The sequence below is a fragment of the Podarcis liolepis genome (assembly GCF_965112155.1).
Source record: "Podarcis liolepis genome assembly, chromosome: 4".
In the NCBI taxonomy this organism is placed as follows: domain Eukaryota; kingdom Metazoa; phylum Chordata; class Lepidosauria; order Squamata; family Lacertidae; genus Podarcis; species Podarcis liolepis.
In genome coordinates, this window is record NC_139558.1 from 93,903,033 (window position 1) to 93,925,315 (window position 22,283).

Sequence of the window (22,283 nt, forward strand, 5' to 3'; positions counted from 1 at the left end):
CAGCAGCTGGGATTCTCATAGAGGCTCTACAGTGGCCACTAATCCCACTTGATGTATTCTACCACCACAGCTGGGGGCTTCCGAATAGCATTTGCCACACACTACAAGAGTAGGATTACCAGACATCCCCAGTTCCTGGGGACAGTCCCCGGATTTGCAAATCTGTCCCGGACAAATTCCGTCCCTGGAATGTCCCCAAAATCACAAATCTGTCCCCGGGAAACGTGGCAGCGGCAGCCTCAGCAGCCTGTTAGCGCAGTTGGGTCTGGCTGGCTTCAGGAGCTGCTCGCTGCCGTGGTGCCCGCCATTTTTCCTGTGGCACGGCAGCGAGCAGCTCCTGAAGCCAGCCAGACCCAACTGCGCTAACAGGCTGGCCCCTCCTGAGCAACAGCCACCTGCCCATGACTCCCGATCCTCCCCTGATCTGTCAAAACAAAGGGGGAAGGCTCGGGAGTCACAGGCACGCGGCGCGCCGTTGCCCAGTTTTTAAAAAAACTCTGCGCATTTATGTTTCACAGGGTGTGAAAGAAGAGCTTTGCACCTTTATACAATATGCATGTGTCCTTGGGCCCAGTGTCTTTTGCCTCACCATCCCGACTACTGACTCCCTGTTGCTACTCAGCTTCAAAAAAAATTAAAAAGTGTCCCCGGATTCATTGAAAACAATCTGGTAACCATATACAAGAGGGGCTAGTGTAGTTCCACAGAATGAAAAATTATGTATGTGTAAAGAGGTTCTTTTGAGAGAAAGGAATTAAGAGCTTTGACGTGCTTTATGGTTCTCTCACTTTATGCACAAACTCTGGGCAGTTTTGGTGAGCGGGAGGGAGGCAGCCCCCAGTCTTTCTTAACAGCAACCCCCTCCTTAAGTACGTCCATTTCTCATTTTCCACCGCTCTCCGCCCCACCTCCATCTTGAAGACTGCAAATTGGAGGAAGGCAATTTGTCAACCCCCTAGTAGTGGTGATTGCTCATGGTGGAACTAACTCAGATGATGACCTTACAAAGATCCAATTAAGCATGGGCTCTTAAGAATATGTCGGCATGACAGGGAAGAGGGAAATGAGGATGCCCCGCTGGGAGGAAAAACTGCACCTCGGCGTGTGGCTTAATGATCTCAATTTGGTTTCTTCTGGATGCGAAGGGTCGGGAGAACTAATGGGGAACTGTTCTTGCAAAACATCAGTGGGGCAGTCAGTGCACTGATAGCTGAGTGATGCTGTATGGAGGGGGCATGGCAAAAGTGCTGTGGGGGATGTACAGTGATGGTGGGCATTGTTGCCTATAGGAACAGATAAGTTGTGCAGTGTCCAGAAGAGAGTCCCTGCAATGCTGCTTGTGCTGATAACTCTGCTTCTGATCTCTGGATCCATGTGGCACATTTTTATTTATTTATTGCGTGTGTCTCTTTTGAACTCTGCTTTTCAGCCAGGATTAGCTTCCCATTAAAATCTGTTGCACGGTGTGATATAGAGGAAGGGGGTGGTTTTATTACTTCTCACAAACCCCTGACTGGATTGGTGGTTTCCAGTATAGAAACTGGGGAACTCCTTCAGGGGAACTGAAGGAGGCAGTGGTGCGCCCGCTCTTAAAGAAAACATCATTAGATCCTTTAGATCTATCCAATTACCGCCCGGTTTCGAATCTTCCGTTCCTGGGTAAGGTGATTGAGAGAGCGGTTGCTGAACAGCTTGGTGGGTTTCTGGATGAAACATCGGCTCTGGATCCATTCCAGTCCGGCTTCCGCGCTGGTCATGGGACCGAGACGGCTCTGGTCGCCCTAACAGATGACCTTCGTAGACAGCTGGATCGAGGCGGGTCGGGGCTGCTGATTCTTCTAGATCTATCAGCAGCTTTCGACATGGTCGATCACGAACTTCTGGACCACCGCCTTGCCGACGTGGGGATCCAGGGCACAGTCCTTCAATGGCTGCGCTCGTTTCTCTCTGGTCGGGGACAGAGGGTGGCGCTTGGGGGGGAATTGTCATCGCGCCACTCCTTGGTGTGTGGAGTACCTCAGGGTGCGATACTCTCCCCGATGCTTTTCAACATCTTTATGCGCCCCCTCGCCCAGCTTGTTCGGAGTTTTGGGCTGGGTTGTCATCAGTATGCCGATGACACCCAACTCTATCTGTTGATGGATGGCCATCCTGACTCGGCCCCAGACACACTGACCAGATGTTTGGAAGCTGTGGCTGGATGGTTACGTGGGAGCCGGTTGAAGCTAAATCCTTCGAAGACAGAGGTCCTGTGGCTGGGACGGGGCGATATGGGATTGGGGGGGCAACTCCCATCTCTTGCGGGGGCGCAATTAGTGCCAGCACCGTCCGTTAAGAGTTTGGGTGTAATCTTCGACACCTCCCTTTCCATGGAGGCGCAGATTGCAGCTATAACAAAGGCGGCATTTTTCCATCTCCGCCAAGCTAAGCAGTTGGCTCCTTACCTCTCTCGCCCTGACCTAGCCACTGTGATCCACGCGACGGTCACCTCCAGACTGGATTATTGTAACTCGCTCTATGTGGGGCTGCCCTTGAGACTGGCCCAGAAACTCCAGCGGGTGCAGAATGCTGCAGCGAGACTCCTTACGAGGTCTTCGCTGCGAGATCACATTCACCCGGTGCTATACCAGCTGCACTGGCTCCCGGTGGAGTACAGGATCAGGTTTAAGGTGCTGGTTTTAACCTTTAAAGCCCTATATGGCCTAGGACCCTCGTACCTACGGGACCGCCTCTCCTGGTATGCCCCACAGAGAAACCTACGGTCTTCAAATAAAAACATCTTGAAGGTCCCAGGCCACAGAGAAGTTAGGCTGGCCTCAACTAGAGCCAGGGCTTTTTCGGCTGTGGCTCCGATCTGGTGGAACACTCTGTCACAAGAGACCAGGGCCCTGCGGGACTTGACATCCTTCCGCAGGGCCTGCAAGACAGAGCTGTTCCACCAGGCCTTTGGCCAGGGCACAGCCTGACTCCCTCCCTCGGCAATCTTCGCAGAGCTCTGGCCCAATGGTTGCTAGTGGCCTGAATTAATTAATTTGTATAATGAATGATTTTAGAATGTTGTTTATGTTGTACTTTTGTACTGTTTTATTGTTGTTAGCCGCCCTGAGCCCGGCTTCGGCTGGGGAGGGCGGGATATAAATAAAATTTATTATTATTATTATTATTAGACTGTAGGTGCGCATGAGAGATCCAATAGGTGAGGGAGTCTTGGACTGCAGAGGGGTACTGGTGATACTTAGAAAGAGAATAGGCAAGTTGCAGGTGATCAGAACCCTGGTCAGCTCCTTCTGGAGAAAGTACCAGAGACTGGATGCAAAGCAGATTGGAGCTCAGCAGAGAGGAAGAAAGAGACAAAATTGGCTGTAGTCACTGATTCTGATTCCACTTATTGCTGTGCTCCCTGCCTTCCACCCTACTGGTCCGAACGAACACCAGACACCACTGAGAGCGCTTTTTCTTCTTCCCTTTCAGGCAAGGACTGAAATTTGACACAGGGTGCTAAATGTGGCAATTAGAGATTCTTGCCTTTCATTTGAATCAGAGCAGATTACTAGCTCTTGTGAATAATGGGAGTGGAGAGACCGCTTTGTAAGGTTTGGTAGCGTTCTTATTATCAATGTGCCATGCGATCTGACCTTGATACCTCCACAGGGTACCTCCTGATCTTGTTTCTGAGGCCTGCTTGCACCAACTGCATTACAAGCTGGCTCCCTAAAGGGAATAGCGTAGACTGTACTGCATCTTACTGCAAGTGAAGGATGCCATTTTTGAACATACATCCATAACTCCCTACAATTAGAAAACTAATGCATTGGGTGGAAGGTTTCTCCACTGGATGGGTTCTTGCTGTGCTGCTTTTTCTTACTACTTACTTATTGGAAGAATGAGACACGAAGGTTAGGAGGAATTTGTGAGGATAAGGGGGTGACAGCCTTGTGAGTACTAGAAGTTACCAATTTCCAGAAAAGTTTCTGATTTGGGGTCCGAATATATAGACATCCCAATCACCCCTCTTGTCTAATTTAACGACTGTCTACACACTGGCTGGCAGTGGCTGTCAAGTGCTTTGAACCACCCAGAGACCTATGGGTATAGGGTAGTATACAAATAATAATAATAATAATACCTGCATTTGCCAGGAATTGAACTTTGGACTTTCTGTTTGCAAAGCATGTGCTCTACCACTGAGCGAGTCCAAACATCTAAGAACTATGCCACACTCTTCCTCTAATATTTGTGTCCCTAAGAAGATAACACCTCTGATTTTGAAAATTGTTACTCTTAAGATTGCCCCAAATGAAAAACTTTCCACCCTGGTACAAGATGCCTGGGTTTTAGATGAAAGAAGTTGATATGAGGGTGACTTTGTTGGGAATCAGGTGCTAGAAGCTTTCTACTTGACTCCCTTTCCAGAACAGCGCATATTCAACACAGCGCTGCCGGCGGTACATGCACTTAGCAAACTTCTTAAAATAGACTTACCGCCACAGCTTATACTAACAGCTGGTGGAAACTTCAGTCAGAAAATAGTCACATGAATACAGGCTCTGGGAACGCAGTGAATTACACCAAACAATCCCAACATTTCTCAGTGATTGCAACAGACTATTACAAATTTTATTGGAGCGCCGTACCAACCGACACAGAATCGTATTACTTGGCCTGTTTTTCTTGAGGCGAAACTGGAAGAGATTGGTTTGCCTCCTTTTTGCTATAGGAATTCACCCACAGTTGCATTCTGGGGCTGCGGTTAGCCCAGGCTTCCTCAACCTTGGCTCTCCAGATGTTTTGAGACTACAATTCCCATCATCCCTGACCACTGGTCCTGCTAGCTAGGGATCATGGGAGTTGTAGGCCAAAAACATCTGGAGGGCTGAGGTTGAGGAAGCCTAATTAGCCCCTTCTAAGGGGAAAAATAGCATAAATCCCCAGGAAAGATTAAGATGGGAGAAATGTCACAAACACCCAAGGGTCATTGGTGAGGGTGGACTTCTTCCCTCTCCTCACATATTTTTTGGGGGTGCAATTAAGATCTTTCCACTGCCTTGCATTGGGAAAGGCATACCGTATTTTTCGCTCTATAAGACACACCAGACCATAAGATGCACCTAGTTTTTGGAGGAGGAAAACAAGAAGAAAAAAATTCTGAATCCCAGAAGCCAGAACAGCAAGAGGGATCTGGCTTCTGGGATAGCCTCTTGCTGTCCTGGCTTATGGGATAGCCGTGCGCACAGTGGCGTAGCGTGGGGGGTGCAGGGGGGCCAGCCGCACCGGGCGCAACATCTGGGGGGGGCGCTCGCACTCGCAGCTCTCTGCCCCTACCCAGATCCACTGGTTAGGGGGCGCAAATTACTTGCCTTGCCCCGGGTGCTGACAACTCACGCTACGCCCCGGGTGCTGACAACCCACGCTACGCCACTGCGCGCGCAGCCTCTCCCAGACAGCGGGAGAAAGGCACCCCCAAGAGCCGTGGCAGAGAGAAGGGCAGCCCTTCTCCCTTCTCGGGGAAAAGCCCCATGCAGCTCTGTAAAGGGAGCGCTGAGTAGAGCCTCCCTCCTGCATTCGCTCTATAAGACGCACACATATTTCCCCTTACTATTTAGGAGGGGGAAAGTGTGTCATAGAGCGAAAAATGCGGTAGATCTTTGGGGTAAACAAAGCCTCCTGGAAGGTCAAAAGTTCCCTCCCCGCCCCGCTCTGTTTTATTTTCCCCTCACACTGCTCAGTTCCTCTTGGCTTTATTTTTGTCTTCTGCGCTGCTGGACTGCGTTTGCGCTGTTTGTTTTCGGCTCTATTGTTTGCACATTTTTAATTGCCCAGTGAGCCGCCCTGGGAGTCTTACTGATTGAAAAGCAGGGAATTAAATTATAGAAAGCCAACTGACAGAAACTAAGTACATATAATGTCCCTGGGCCCAAAAGAATGTTCATGGGAAAACATCACAGCAAGAAGCACACACACCTCACCTGGGTTTGGAGAGAATTAGCCAGGTACCGGGAGACTTGTATATAACAGGTTACGCATATGATGCAAGTATCTGTGAATATAAGCTTGTCCCCATTTGGCATTGAAACGGTCGTTTGCCATCACAGAAATACAAACAGTATAGAAGTATATTTTAGCCTATGTGGGCCTCAGCGAAGAAGACCACATGTTATTTTGTCAGATCCATCAGGTTGCTAAGGCAAATGTAGAAACCTTACATATACTGTATTCCTCTCCCCCCATCAACAAATACCTGTTTTCTTCCAGTTATTCAAGGAATAAAACTCTCTGGGAAATTCATTTGAGAAACCAATCCTTAGGATAATTATACACCATCATCATCAATTGAATTTATATACCACTCTATACCCGGAGGGCTCATTCAGAACATGGTGGACAATATTTTCCACTTCTCCCTGGGCAGAGATACACAAAAGGTGGTTTGCGGGTATTTTGGTATATCTCCCATCCAAATATGTTGTGGGCGTAGTTTGAAATCTCAAAGCTACAGCTCTTTTCATTCAAGCTTTATACGTTCCACAGTATTTTTAGGAGACTGAACGTATGATGTTCGCCTATAAAGGGTCAGGCCATTGTTCCATCTAATTCAGCGCTTTGAGACGCGTTCCTTGTTACAAATGCAGTTGTTGTTGGACTACAACTCCCATCAGCCCTTGCCAGCGTGGCCAGAGATGATGGGAGTTGTAGTCCATCAACTTCTGGAGGGCTCCACATTGGCTATGCCTGTGGTTCGGAATCCCACAGAGAAATCTTGCGCATGTTTACCTAGAAGTAAATCCCACTGCATTCAATGGAACTTTCTTCCAGCTCAGTGGATGTTGAACTGCAACCTTAAGCAGTTGATCTGGCTTCTACCAGCTTGAACTCTGGGGCTTAGACATTTCAGTTTGTTTTTTTTAAAAAAAAAAAAAAGCCTTGCTTTTAGAAATAATGGGCACTGCTTCTTTTGTTCTCCTGTCTTCTAAAATACCGAAACAGCGACAGGGGGTGGTGGTGGAAGGGGGGACAGATGAAGCACACAAGTGACTTGCGTTCCAAGCTAGGAGGACATTTAAATTAGGTAATAGCCTTTTAGTGGAGCTGCTGTCCACTTTCTGGTACCCTGGTGGGGCTGTTTTCTTTGTGAGTTGCTGGCTCCTACAGATGGGAAGCGTCAGCAAGGATAAAAGTAATCACCCCAAAGGAGGAGAATGTGAAAAGGCAGTAGCTGCGGCCACAAAGTTCCTGAAAGATTTAAAGAGCCTAATGCACAGCTGGGTTTTCAGATGGCCTGCTTTTAAATATGCACTTAGGACACAGTCGGCAGCACCCGCAAGAGAGAACAAAGGGGCTAAGTTGTCAGCGGTGGGAAATGTTTCATCAAAACAGCACATCTCGTTCTTTTATGTTCCATTTGTTAGCGGGGTGTAGTTTTCCAAACAGCTTTTCTGAAGTTTCCATCAGTGCCAACGGCTGCAAAAGGGTGACAGGGAGGCTAAAAAAAACAACAACTCAGGAAGGTGATAGACATTATTGTGTTAGGCGGGGTTGCCGCCAAGCTCATAATGAAGGCACAATATCTAGGCAGCTAATTCAGCCACTCCCTGGAGGTTCCATTGTTCTGCCTTGGCTCTACTTAAGGCTTCTTTCTGTCATTTTCACAGGCTGTTTGCATCTCTGCACCTCTATCCGTAACAAATTAGAGGTGGCTTTCCCAGGGTGCATGAATGCAGGACTGGAACGGCTCCTAACACCACAACCATCCTCAACACAATTCCATGTACAGAGAAGCCAACCGAGCTGGCTGCTGAATCTTACTTACTGGGGCAGCACACCTGAAAGTAGCAAATTAAGCTTAGCGTGTACAGGGCAGGCTGTGTCACTACAGATGGGAGGTCAACTTGTTCAGCACACTTATTTCCAGCCTTTCTCAACGCTCCCATAGAATCATAGAATAGAATCATGGAATCATAGAGTTGGAAGAGACCACAAGGGCCATCGAGTCCAACCCCCTGCCAAGCAGGAAACACCATCAGAGCACTCCTGACATATGGTTGTCAAGCCTCTGCTTAAAGACCTCCAAAGAAGGAGACTCCACCACACTCCTTGGCAGCAAATTCCACCGTCAAACAGCTCTTACTGTCAGGAAGTTCTTCCTAATGTTTAGGTGGAATCTTCTTTCTTGTAGTTTGGATCCATTGCTCCGTGTCCGCTTCTCTGGAGCAGCAGAAAACAACCTTTCTCCCTCCTCTATATGACATCCTTTTATATATTTGAACATGGCTATCATATCACCCCTTAACCTCCTCTTCTCCAGGCTAAACATGCCCAGCTCCCTTAGCCGTTCCTCATAAGGCATCGTTTCCAGGCCTTTGACCATTTTGGTTGCCCTCCTCTGGACACGTTCCAGTTTGTCAGTGTCTTTCTTGAACTGTGGTGCCCAGAACTGGACACAGTACTCCAGGTGAGGTCTGACCAGAGCAGAATACAGTGGCACTATTACTTCCCTTGATCTAGATGCTATACTCCTATTGATGCAGCCCAGAATTGCATTGGCTTTTTTAGCTGCCGCGTCACACTGTTGGCTCATGTCAAGTTTGTGGTCAACCAAGACTCCTAGATCCTTTTCACATGTACTGCTCTCAAGCCAGGTGTCACCCATCTTGTATTTGTGCCTCTCATTTTTTTTGCCCAAGTGCAATACTTTACATTTCTCCCTGTTACCTTTACCTTAAAGTTCATCTTGTTTGTTTTGGCCCAGTTCTCTAATCTGTCAAGGTCGTTTTGAAGTGTGATCCTGTCCTCTGGGGTGTTAGCCACCCCTCCCAGTTTGGTGTCATCTGCAAATTTGATCAGGATGCCCTTGAGTCCATCATCCAAGTCATTGATAAAGATGTTGAATAAGACCGGGCCCAAGACAGAACCCTGTGGCACCCCACTAGTCACTCTTCTCCAGGATGAAGAGGAACCATTGATGAGCACCTTTTGGGTTTGGTCAGTCAGCCGGATGTGCTTATGGTTGGATTACGCCAGGCATAGGCAAACTCGGCCCTCCAGATGTTTTTGGACTACAACTCCCATCATCCCTAGCTAACAGGACCAGTGGTCAGGGATGGTGGGAGTTGTAGTCCCAAAACATCTGGAGGGCCAAGTTTGCCTATGCCTGGATTACTCACTTCTCCAAATTTTGCAGCACGGTGGTATGTAAAAGGTGCACATAAATATGTATATTATATAAAGGGGGAGCATGCAAAATGCATATTTTACAGAGAAATACATAGAAAAGCATTGAAAAGCTGTGTTTTTAATTCATTCCAAACTGAAAACATACCCCTGCGGGGTACAAATCTTCAAAATAAGTAGATAATAGGCAAGGTTGCATACATATACACCAGTACTTTGGCTTGTCAGATGTTTCTGAACTATATCCCCAGTCAACTCCACCCATTGACCATGCTTACCAGGGCTGATAGGATTTGGAGTCCAACAACATCTTGAGAGCAACACCTTTATGCACACTTAACCTTGAAGTAAGCCCCATGGAGTTACATTCTGAGTAAAAGGAGTGCGTCTCTTTCTTCTGAATAAAAACCAGTGGCTTCTAATCATGATAACTGTATGAGGCAAAAATGCTTCTGAATACCAGTTGCTGGAATGCATCAGTGGGAATGGCCTGTTGCTCCCATGTCCAACTTCTGGGTCAGGGACGTGGGTGGCGCTGTGGGTTAAACCACAGAGCCTAGAACTTGCCTATCAGAAGGTCGGCGGTTAGAATCCCCGCAATGGGGTGAGCTCCGGTTGCTCGGTCCCTGCTCTTGCCAACCTAGCAGTTCGAAAGCACGTCAAAGTGCAAGTAGATAAATAGGTATTGCTCCCGCAGGAAGGTAAATGGTGTTTCTGTGCGCTGCTCTGGTTCGCCAGAAGTGGCTTAGTCATGCTGGCCACATGACCCGGAAGCTGTACTCCAGGTCCCTCAGCCAATAAAGCGAGATGAGCGCTGCAACCCCAGAGTCTGTCACAACTGGACCTAATGGTCAGGGGTCCCTTTACCTTTACCTTTACCTTACCAACTTCTGTGGTTACCCAAGGAGAAAGGGCCACAATCCTATGTGAGCAACTTTCCAAGGGCTGCATGCCGGTGGTGGTTGGGACCAGAGACAAAACTGGGCTCAATTTCATGAGTATTACCCTTGTACAGTACTGTACAGAGTACTCATACTGTGGTATTGTGCTCCTTCCTTTGGTCTGGAGGCATACATAAAAGGTCTTTTCTGGTCCTTTGGGATATCGGTACCTACAATTCCTAATAAGAATGCACTAATGCACAGCTGGGTTTTCAGATGGCCTGCTTTTAAATATGCACTCAACACAGCAGAAGTCTGGGCAACCGTCTCCTGCCTCAGCCACCCAACTCATCCTGCAGAAAGAGTCATATGCCTAGTGTGGCAAGGATAGCTCAGGCAGTAAAGCAGGAGACTTTTAATCTCAGGGTTGTGAGTTCAAGCGCCATATTGGGCAAACGATTCCTGCATTGCAGGGCGTTGGACTAGATGACCCTGCATTGATGAATTGATTTAGTGCACTGTTCTCATGCACTCCTTTATCTATGTAATTTTCCCTAATCCAGCGCATCCATAAATGTTACTTTCATCAGTATTGGCCTGCGTTCCCCTAATATAAATATTTTGTACATGTTCTCCGCCTGGAGAACCATTTCATCAAGTGTGAATTTCGAAGGATAGCTGTGATTCGGTTCACATATGGTTTTGGAAAATTCATATTAGTTAGGTTCACACTGAAATCTGAACCAAACTGAGTTTCTCCCCATCCAGACTTCAGACATAGAAGGTGGTGAGCCAGATTCATAAATTTTGAAACCATAGACTTTTTACACACACACACACACACACACACACACACACACACACACATATATATATATAGTCCAAATGTAATGGAGTTTGCATGCTTTTCTGCAATGTACACTAAAAACCATTGTGACTCACCTTCTAAATTTGCACTATTATATCTGCATTGTTTGAATCAAGAACCATATTGCTTATCAACATTGGGGCTTTTCCAGGAAGCAAAAAGGGCGCTATGTGGCTAATGGCTAATGACCATCAAAGCTATCATTTTAAAGTAATTTTGCAGGGAGCTTCTGAACAGTCACTTCCCCTAGGAGAGCCAGAAGGGTCCAGGTCTAAGACTCTATGGTTCTGTGAAATGGTAGCAATGGGGTTCATGTAAGTCCGCAGCAAGATAATTAGATAGGAACTGATGTTGATGAGTTGTTTCTTCGCTGTCGGACTGTTACTTCCAGCTATTGGGAGACATAATAGATTTTGAATAATATGGTCTGAGAGGCTTCTGAGTTTTTGATCCCTGAGCTCTCCAAGGTCACGATGTGACAGAAGATTTCTCAGAAGTAGGGAAAAGAACGGGGGAGCTGGCATGCCAGTGCCAAACTTTGTTAGATCTTCCACCCTCACTCGCTTGCCATGCAATCGTGTGGATAACTGAACTACAAGCGTTTCATGTGTTTGACCAGGGAGGACAGACTGACCAACAGGAACTTCATATGACTCTGATGTTTAGCAGAGATACTAAGAGCATCCATCTCTTCAGAATTCCACCCCAGATGTTGATGTTCTGCTGTACTGAATATGGTTAGAAGTCCAGAAAAGAGTGAGGAGGTGAAATCAGTCATGATCCAAAGGGCACAAGATATAGGACCTAATATACAATTTGAAGATTGGGGGAAACTGTGGAAAACAGATTTGAAATTCACAGACTGTTCTCTTTTGAAAGAAAACTACATGAAAATGCTGTGCAGATGGTATATTACACCAGTACAGATAGCAAGAATGTATAAAACCGGGTCAAATATCTGTTGAAAAGGAAGGGACCTTTTACCATATGTGGTGGGAATGTAGAGAAATTTAAAAATTATGGGAAATGATATATAATGAATTGAAGAAAATGTTTAAAATGACATTTGTAAAAAAAAACCAGAATCATTTTTGCGAGGGATTGTAGGACAAGACCTGCCAAGGAAATTAAAGAACTTGTTTATTTATACTACAACAGTGGCAAGAGCCTTGATAGCACAAGGATGGAAGAATGAAGAAACCCTGACAAAAGAATAGTGGCAAGAGAAATTGATGAACTATGTGGAACTGGTGGAACTGACATACAAATTGCGAGATAAGGACAACTGTGACTTTAAAGAAGAATGGGAACTTTTTACAAATTATTTAAAAAGACAACAAAATGAATTGGACTCCTTGGCAGGTTTTGAATAAACATACACAAATTTATAGAGGGTTAATATAGTAGACAGATAATAAAAGGATATATACAATTTTACAGTATGCAGAGAATAACATGAGTTGAGAAATCCGAGAGAGGAGCTGAGGGAAGTCTTGGGGGGAGGGTTCTTAGGGAAGGGGGAGGGGAAAGGGGGGAAATAATGAAGATGATTTGTTTTGATAATTTGTTATGTTGAAATTCATCCTCCACACGTCATCCTAACAACAACCCTTTGCGGTAGGTTCTTCTTCTCTTTTTTATAATAATTTTTATTTGATTTTACAAGTGCAGAGTTATAGCAATACCAAATAAATATCAACATTTAACAACAACAGCAACAATATTTAGAGATTTCTCTGAAACTCTAGACTTCCCTCCATCCCCTCCTTGGGTCTCATTGTCAACGTTTTCAACTGCATATAATTTCATAATCCATATTTTAAATCTGTCCCCATTCTCCATAGTACTTGTTACATTACAAGTGTTATTAAAATCCTGTTTCCATCTGCTTGCAGTGGTCTCCTAAATAGATTGTAAATTTTCCCCATTCTTTTTAAAAGTTTTGGTCTTCTTGGTTCCTTAGCTTCCCGGTCAGTTTTGCCATCTCAGCGTAGTCCATCAGCTTGGTTTGCCATTCCTCTCTGGTAGGGACTTTATCTTCTTTCCATCTCTGGGCTAATAGCATCCGTGCGGCTGTTGTCGCATACATAAAAAGTCCTTTCTGGTCCTTTGGGATATCGGTACCTACAAGTCCTAATAAGAAGGCTTCTGGGTTTTTTAAATAAAGGTTACAGTGGTGCCTCGCAAGACGAAAAGAATCCGTTCCGCGAGTCTCTTCGTCTTGCGGTTTTTTCACCTTGCGAAGCAAGCCCATTAGCGGATTAGCGCTATTAGCGGCTTAGCAGGCTTAGTGGATCAGCTGATAAGCGGTTTAGCGGCTTAGCGGACCAGCTGATAAGTGGCTTAGCGGCTTAGCGGATCAGCTGTTAAGCGGCTTAGCGGATCAGCTGATAAGCGGCTTAGCGGATCAGCTGTTAAGCGGCTTAGCGGCTTAGGATCAGCTGATAAGCGGCTTAGCGGCTTGGGAAAAAGGGAGGGGAAGGGGGGGAAACGCAGGAACTCGCAAGACATTTTCGTCTTGCGAAGCAAGCCCATAGGAAATTCGTTTTGCGAAGCACCTCCAAAACGGAAAACCCTTTCGTCTAGCGGGTTTTCCGTCTTGCGAGGCATTCGTCTTGCGGGGCACCACTGTATTTTAAACATTTTTCTCATTTCATTATATATCATTTCTCAGAATGCTTTTATTACTTTACACGACCACCACATGTGGTAAAAGTTTCTTTTTCTTTACATTTCCAGCAGGTATTTGTACTTGTCTTCTACATTTTTGCTAACTTACTAGGAGTCAGATACCTGTGTGGTATGTTCTGGTAAGATAATCACCCAGAAGGCTTCATGGCTGAGTGGGAATTTAAGTCCTGGTCACTCAGACATGTCATATCAATACTGGGGGGGGGGTTGCAGCCCCTATTCTCTGTTTCATCAAAGAATGGGGTGAAGAAGAGGATAGCGTGATGGATTTGTAAAAGGGTAAAAGAGTATGGGGAAATGATTCATAATGAATTGAAAAAAATGTTTAAAAGTACTCCCCCCCCCCAAAAAAAAAAACCCCAGAGTCCTGGGGGTAATTCAGACTGAAATTCCCAGATGTCAAAAAAGGTTTTTTATGCTACTACTGCGGCCCGTGTTCTGTTAGCCCAAAAATGGAAAACGAGTGAGGTCCCACCTAAAGAAGAATGGAAACTTAACTTGACAGAATAGGTTGAGCTTGCAGATTTAACATATACAATAAGAGAACAAGAAGAACATATGTTTAGAGAAGATTGGAAAACGTTTATTGAATATATGGAAAATAATTGTGTACAGCTGAAAACGCTGGCATTATTCAGATAAATTCAACAGTTTAAATAAGTTTTGGTGGATGTAACGATGGAATACTGAATGGTATAGTTTTTGTAAAATGTGCAGGGATTTGTGATATGTAAAATGAACCAGGGAAAGAGAAGAAGGGAAGTCATTGGTGTTTTAAGGATGTAAAAGTGAGTGTTTTAAACTGTAAAACAGAAAATTTAATAAAAATTATATACAGATGAAAAAGAAGAGGAATAGCAATTGGAAACATTTGGGGAGGGGTGATCACTCTTTCCCCCTTCTGATTCTGGGGTGAGGGCCCTGCTGTCTTCATCTAAGGATCTTCCAGAATAGCCCGGCTCCTCTTAAATTCTGGTGCTCAACACAGGAACATAGAAACATAGAAAGCTGTCTATTAGTCCACCCAATATTGTTGACCCTGACCAGCAGTGACTTTTCAGGGTTTCAATCAGGAGTCATACCTGGGACCTTTTATATGCACTGAACTATGGTCCTTTCTCTTGTTATGCCTCCTCTGATTGGCTGACTTCACTTCCAGCCAAGAAATGGCTTTTTACCTTAACTGGATGATTGCTGAGTATTTTCATTTGATCAGCATTACCATTTCCCCAAGGGAAGTGGGTGGCGCTGTGGGTTAAACCACAGAGCCTAGGACTTGCCGATCAGAAGGTCGAAGGTTCGAATCCCCACGACGGGCGAGTTCCTGTTGCTCGGTCCCTGCTCCTGCCAACCTAGCAGTTTGAAAGTAGATAAATAGGTACCACTCCAGCGGGAAGGTAAACAGTATTTCCGTGCGCTGCTCTGGTTCGCCTGAAGTGGCTTAGTCATGCTGGCCACATGACCTGGAGGCTGTACTCCAGCTCCCTCGGCCAATAAAGCAAGATGAGCGCCGCAACCCCAGAGTCGTCCACGACTGGACCTAATGGTCAGGGGTCCCTTTACCTTTACCATTTCCCCAGTTCTCAATAGCCTTTTACTCCTTATGGATTACCAAGACCATCATTCATTGCCTGTTGTTTGGGGTTGTTTCCCCTCTCCTCTCCCCCAAATCTCTCTCGTCTCCTCTTCCTAGAATCAAAACAAGAAACATACAGTGTCAATTACCTGAAAGCCCATTTCCTCCAAAGAGTACAAGCCTGGACATAACGCAGATCTGCCTCTATTGAACAATTTGTGTTTATTGAGGCATTTATTCTGCAAATAAGCCCTAGTTATGAGCTTGGGATATTCATAAAGGGCTGTCTTGGGCTCCATGTGCTATTCATCCTTGGGGATGCTGCAGCAATTAGGGTTGCCAACTGACCAGAGATTCGTCTCATGCCTTCCTCTTCCAGCTTCGAAAAGCCAAACTGATTCCTTTCTACACATCAGCTTTCACTTGCTAAGATCCAGAACATAGCTACAGGGGCTGGCTGAAAATGCAAACCGGGTAAGATTCCAAAGGTTCCCTTCCTTGAATGAAAGCAGTCTTCCTATCACAGAAAGACTCCTTTCCTTGTAAGAAGATGGCCGTTGGAAGAAAATTTGCATTAAGCAGCTCAATGGTTGAGCACTTGCTTTGGATGCAGAAGGTCCCAGGTTCAGTGCCCAGTTTCTCCAAATAGGGCTGGGACTCCTATCTGAAACCCTGGAGAGCTGCTGCCAGTCTGTGTAGACAATACAAAGCAAGATGGACCGTGTTGGAAAAAAGCAGCAATGCAAAAGCCAGCTGCAGGTGGCTGGAATGCAAACAGGATGTTGTTGTCTGGAACTGTGCTGTTGGGGAAAAGGGGCAGTCCATTCTCTGTACTGAGCACCGGATGTTAGCTCAGAGTGTCATCTGACCTGTACTGGAAGTACAGGGGTGGAGTTGAGACTCTACTGATGGAGTCTGGAGAGTGCAGTCACGTTTCTCTGTACTGCTGAAATGACAGGAATAAAGACATGTAAATAGACTCCTGTCTGTCTCTTTTCCCCTCCCTGGGGGAAAGCAGGGAGGAGGGAGGATGGTGTGTTCTTCTCACGTTAGAGAGGAGGATCGCCGATTTGTGACCTTGCCTGTATCCTGCCGGGAGACGCAGACGGGAAGGCCAACAAGTATCTCAGCCGGTTGCCGGGGGGAGGCCAGTTACCTCTGACTGCGAGCTGAGATACTGACAGACCGATGGTCTGATTCGATGCTAGGAAGTTTCCTGTGGGTTTGTGGAAGGAGGTTGTCAAAAGAAAGGGAATCTTTGGATCCAATCTATGGTTTCTGTAGTTTCAGAAACAGGAAGCTGCCCAAGCCGCTGGGCAGCAGGATCTGGCAGCCCCACCACCATTTCCCTTGGCATTACCCAGCATTTCATTTAAGTTCATACTGCTGTCGCTGGTCTTCAGTGGCACCAAAAAGAACATATGCAAAGTGCAAACCAAGAAATTATGCCAGTGAGAGCCAGTGTGGTATAGTGGTTAAGAGCGATAGACTCGTAATCTGGGGAACCGGGTTCACGTCTCCGCACCTCCACATGCAGCTGCTGGGTGACCTTGGGCCAGTCACACTTCTTTGAAGTCTCTCGGCCCCACTCACCTCACAGAGTGTTTGCTGTGGGGGAGGAAGGGAAAGGAGAATGTTAGCCGCTTTGAGACTCCTTAGGGTAGTGATAAAGCGGGATATCAAATCCAAACTCTTCTTCTTCTTCTTCTGGCTTTCGAAACAGTGTTTTTATACAAAATGTAACCAGCAAAAACTAAAAGGATTGATCGCTTCACATTCCTCTTAATTAATGTTGTTGTTGTTTAGTCGTGTCCGACTCTTCGTGACCCCCTGGACCAGAGCACGCCAGGCCCTCCTGTCTTCCACTGCCTCCTGCAGTTTGGTCAAACTCATGTTAGTAGCTTTGAGAACACTGTCCCACCATCTCGTCCTCTGTCGTCCCCTTCTCCTTGTGCCCTCCATCTTTCCCAACATCAGGGTCTCTTCCAGGGAGTCTTCTCTTCTCATGTGCTGGGCCAAAGTATTGGAGCCTCAGCTTCAGGATCTAATTTCCTTAAGAATGGATAGGTTTGATCTTCTTGCAGTCCATGGGACTCTCAAGGGTCTCCTCCAGCACCATAATTCAAAAGCATCGATTCTTCGGCGATCAGCCTTCTTGATGGTCCAGCTCTCACTTCCATACATCACTACTGAGAAAATTAATACTGAATACAATTTTTGAAAATTTCAGCAAATGATCCTACCTGTGTTTATGTTCTGACTGCTTTGCAATCATCTCCCATCCCCTGAACCCCCTGCCCCACATTCGGTTTATGGGCTTCATGGACCCTATCAGTGGGCTAGAATAATACTTGGCCAAAGGTTCCAAAACCTCCCACCCTGATAAATAATATCACCTATTCATATTTTTCTTTCCTTCCTGACCACACACTGCAGGTGTCATGAATCTAAACAGCCACAAAACTGTACCCAAGCACTTGTGGGAGTTAAAAATAAAAAAAGAAAGGAAGTCATTTTAGTTTTAGTTTTAGCTGTCATGGCTTCCTCCGAGAGACCGAGAAACTCTTGTCTAGCAAACCGCAGTGCACTGCAGTAAATCAAAAGGTTTTATGCAGTCCTCCCACGCCCAAATGAATATGCCCCATACTGAGAAGGAAACTAGGTAAATCCTACATCATGATTTATTAAATCTCTCAGAGTCAGCTCAGGTTGGATTCCATATGGGTTATGCAGAAAACGTTTCCGGGTGGACGTAGATAGTCTACATGAAGCCCTTAGATTTTCTACAGCAGACCTCAGCGGACAATGTCTTCTTGACTTAGTGAAGTGCCATGGCTCATTGATAGAACCACCTCGGAAGGTGATGAACTCGCCTTCCTTGGAGGTTTCCAAGCAGAGCTTGGATGGCCATCTGTCATGGATACTTTAGCTGAGATTCCTGTATTGCAGTGGATTGGACTAGATGACCCTTGGGTCTCTTCAGTGCTACAGTGCTATGATTCTATCTGATTGGTATTCAAGAGGACCCAGATTCAATCCCTAGCATCTCCAGGTAGGGCTGGGAAAGACCAAGTCTGAAATCCTGGAGAGTCACCAAGAGTCAGTGTGGACAGCTCTGCGCCAGATAAACCAATGGTCAGGCTCAGTATAAAGCAACTTCCTATATTACTTTCCACAATATGTTGGGAAATTTCACATGTTACATGGAGAGACATGGTGAGGGGGGGGTGAATTCTTTGTTTTCCCACTCCCCTTCCTCAGATTAGGGGATCTAAGCTAGCAATGGCTGGCACCGGCATGTATTGTCTAGGCCAGCGGTTCTCAACCTGTGGGTCCCCAGATGTTGTTGGACTACAACTACCATCATCCCTGAGCTCTGGCCTTGCTAGCTAGGGGTGATGGGAGTTGTAGTTCAACAACATCTGGGGACCCACAGGTTGAGAAAGAGTTGTTGTGGGCAGCCCAGTGAAAGCATCCCCTTTTTCATGCAGCCATGAAAAAGGCAATTTTCATTGGGGGTGGGAGTGGTTGGGGGCCCAGGGCATGATTGGTTGACTTCAGTTGGCTGCAGTGAGTTTTGTTTGCATGGGCATGTGTGTGTGTTGTTAGGTCAAGTTAGCCATATCACTTCCTATGTTGTCGGTGGGTTCTTGTTGTCTCATAGAATCATAGAATCATAGAATCATAGAATCATAGAATCATAGAATCATAGAATCATAGAGTTGGAAGAGACCACAAGGGCCATCGAGTCCAACCCCCTGCCAAGCAGGAAACACCATCAGAGCACTCCTGACATATGGTTGTCAAGCCTCTGCTTAAAGACCTCCAAAGTAGGAGACTCCACCACACTCCTTGGCAGCAAATTCCACTGTCGAACAGCTCTTACTGTCAAGAAGTTCTTCCTAATGTTTAGGTGGAATCTTCTTTCTTGTAGTTTGGATCCATTGCTCCGTGTCCGCTTCTCTGGAGCAGCAGAAAACAACCTTTCTCCCTCCTCTATGTGACATCCTTTTATATATTTGAACATGGCTATCATATCACCCCTTAACCTTCTCTTCTCCAGGCTAAACATGCCCAGCTCCCTTAGCCGTTCGTCATAAGGCATCGTTTCCAGGCCTTTGACCATTTTGGTTGCCCTCCTCTGGACACGTTCCAGTTTGTCAGTGTCCTTCTTGAACTGTGGTGCCCAGAACTGGACACAGTACTCCAGGTGAGGTCTGACCAGAGCAGAATACAGTGGCACTATTACTTCCCTTGATCTAGATGCTATGCTCCTATTGATGCAGCCCAGAATTGCATTGGCTTTTTTAGCTGCTGCGTCACACTGTTGGCTCATGTCTCATTGGGCTGTGTCTAATAAATGAATAGAAATCAGAATGGTCTGCAGCAGGGATGCAGACCCTCCAGATGTTGATGAAATGCTACTCTCATCATTTCTTACCATTGGCTGTTCTGGCCACCCCTAGTCTACACAAGACAGGCAGTGACTCTTTTTCCAGTGGGGCCATTTCCCAGACTTACCTGGGATCTTCCACATGCAAAGAAAGCGCTCTGCCGTGATGTATGGTTTCAGCTTCTTAAACATTTCAGTAGCTGAGGTTATTTCAGGAGCCTGTTTGTCTTTACATTTGAGTGGACTTTATATAATTCCCCCAGTCTGAGCTTCCTCAGCCTGAGGAATAGAGTGGAATGTAAAATGAGCTGAATAATAAATAGATTCCCTAGCAATATTTGCATTTGTTTCTAATCCCCATGCCTTTCCTTCAGATGTTGATTACATGCTTGGTCCTTGTTGCTTTAGAATTCCAGTAAGTAGGACACTCGACCGATTCTTTGCATCAGGGCTACAGTTTTATGTTGCTGTTTTTCATCTGCTTCAACTTTACAATTTGTGTGGTTTAGTCTGGTGCTCTCAATAGTTCCTGCCTCCTCTTCCAAACACGATCTTCTGCATTTCAATGTGTACATTAGCGTTGTTCCACGATTCCTCTCTCCTCGCCCCAGTTCCACCGAGCTCTGAACCTGCATTAAGTAATCTTAAATGTTATGTGCTTATACAACTAAAACTAGAAAAGCCATAATGAAAATCTAGAGTACAATCCATTTTTACCTGGTGGTAAGCAGGGCATAAGATGTGGGTGGTGCTGTGGGTTAAACCACAGAGCCTAGGACTTGCCGATCAGAAGGTTGGCAGGTTCAAATCCCTGCAACGGGGTGAGCTCCCACTGCTCGGTCCCTGCTCCTGCCAACCTAGCAGTTCGAAAGCACATCAAAGTGCAAGTAGATAAATAGGTACCACTCCGATGGGAAGGTAAATGTTGTTTCCGTGCAATGCTTTGGTTTGCCAGATGCGGCTTAGTCATGCTGGCCACATGACCCGGAAGCTGTACGCCGGCTCCTTCGGCCAATAAAGTGAGATGAGCACCATAACCCCAGAGTCGGTCATGACTGGACCTAATGGTCAGGGGTCCCTTTACCCTTTTTTTAAGTAGGGCGTGGATAGCCATCTCTTAGGAGGGATGGAGGAGAAATTCAATCCAGTTCACGTTTAAAAGTAAACATATCGAAAGCTTGTACCCAGAACTACTTAGTTGGTCTCTAAGGTGCTACTGGACGATTTTTTCCAAAAAAATTCAGTCATCTTTGAAATTCACATTTGTCTGAATTTTGCAGTGTCAAGTAATGAGTCGGGTGGGGGAAATGGTACATACTTATGCATAAGTTGGTGATCATTAAGATATAGAAATGCATTATATTAGGGAAACTTGTTTTGCAAAACGTGTGCTTTAGGAGAAATTCACACTAAAGTGCTGGTGAATTGCCACAGGGATCTCTCTCTTTTAATTGCTACCTGATACGGAAATGCAGAGAACTGAATTTAAGATTAGGAGTTTTGGGGGAGAGAAACGGCGACAAACTGAAACTGAAATATTCCCCCATTCCCTCATCTGTCAGGGATGTTTAGCTGTGAGGTTCCTGCACTGAGCAGGCCACTGAACTCCATGTTCCTTAAGCCCTACTGTGTTCCAGCGGCATCTACTTCCTAGACAGTGGATATGAGATTACGGGGTTAACTTTCCAGCTCAGCTTTCTCAGATTCTGTGAATATGTCAGAAGAGCAGGGAGTTAACTGAAGTGTTAAAAGAGACATTTCTTGGAAAATTTAACAGAAAGGACTGGGCGTACTGTGGGATCTTTTTGTGGGGTGGTTTCCTTTTGGGAAATGGGCTGTGTGAATGCTGAAATCTTTTCCAGAGAGGGGAACGAATGATTTAAGGAGTGTCATGAAATTAATCCAGCTGTTTGGGTGAAATCCTATTATTCCACTACTGGATTAGGAACCAGTGGCTTATGCTAAGAAGCTCTAGAGTACATTCAGCTACATTTCTAAAGAATTTTGTGTTGGAAATCTTGTGCGGCTGTATGGTGGGAATGGTTTATAATTCATTAAGCAGATGGTGTATCTGTCAGAATGGGGAAGAAATGCTTCTCCATTGAGAAAACAAGCCAGCTTCAGGACTGCATAGTTGTGTTGCGCTTCCAGATCCCCTGTCATGTTCTTCCAAGAGACGCAAGCATTCCTTGTTAGATCTGTTGGGTATAAGCCACTGAACTTTGCTTAAATGGAACTGCTGTTCTTCGCAATGTATGAGATCTGTTTTCTGTGGGCTGCATAAGCTGCTCCCATCACTTTGACCAACCTATAGCAGCCTCCCTCTAAGTGTGGTGTAGCAGCTAGAGTGTCAAACTAGGGTCTGGGGAGATCAGGGTCCAATTCCCCACCCAGCCATGAAGTTCTCTGGGTGACCTAGCCTACCTCATGGTTTTGTTGTGAGGATTACAACAAACCCCTTAGAGCTCCTTAGAGGAAGAAAGGTGGGGTAAAAATGCAATAAATAAATAAACCTGGTTCCTTCCAGATGTTTTGGTCTACAACTCCCATCATCCCTCATCACTGGCCATGCTTGCTCAGGCTGATAAATAAAGTAGGCCAAGACATCTGGAGGGTGCCACGTTGGAGAAGACAGGTATATAAACTAGGGATGCAATCCTACATATCTGAAGGCAGCCCTGTTTTTATATGTGTTGGAAGCCTCCC

At 45.9% G+C, this 22,283-nt stretch overlaps 1 protein-coding gene across 8 annotated transcripts in view; it reads left to right on the forward strand.

Annotated features, from left to right (window-relative positions):
* DLG2 (discs large MAGUK scaffold protein 2) overlaps positions 1 to 22,283 on the forward strand; it is a 904,765-nt gene that overhangs the window by 825,349 nt on the left and 57,133 nt on the right. The gene's annotated exons all lie outside the window — the stretch shown is intronic.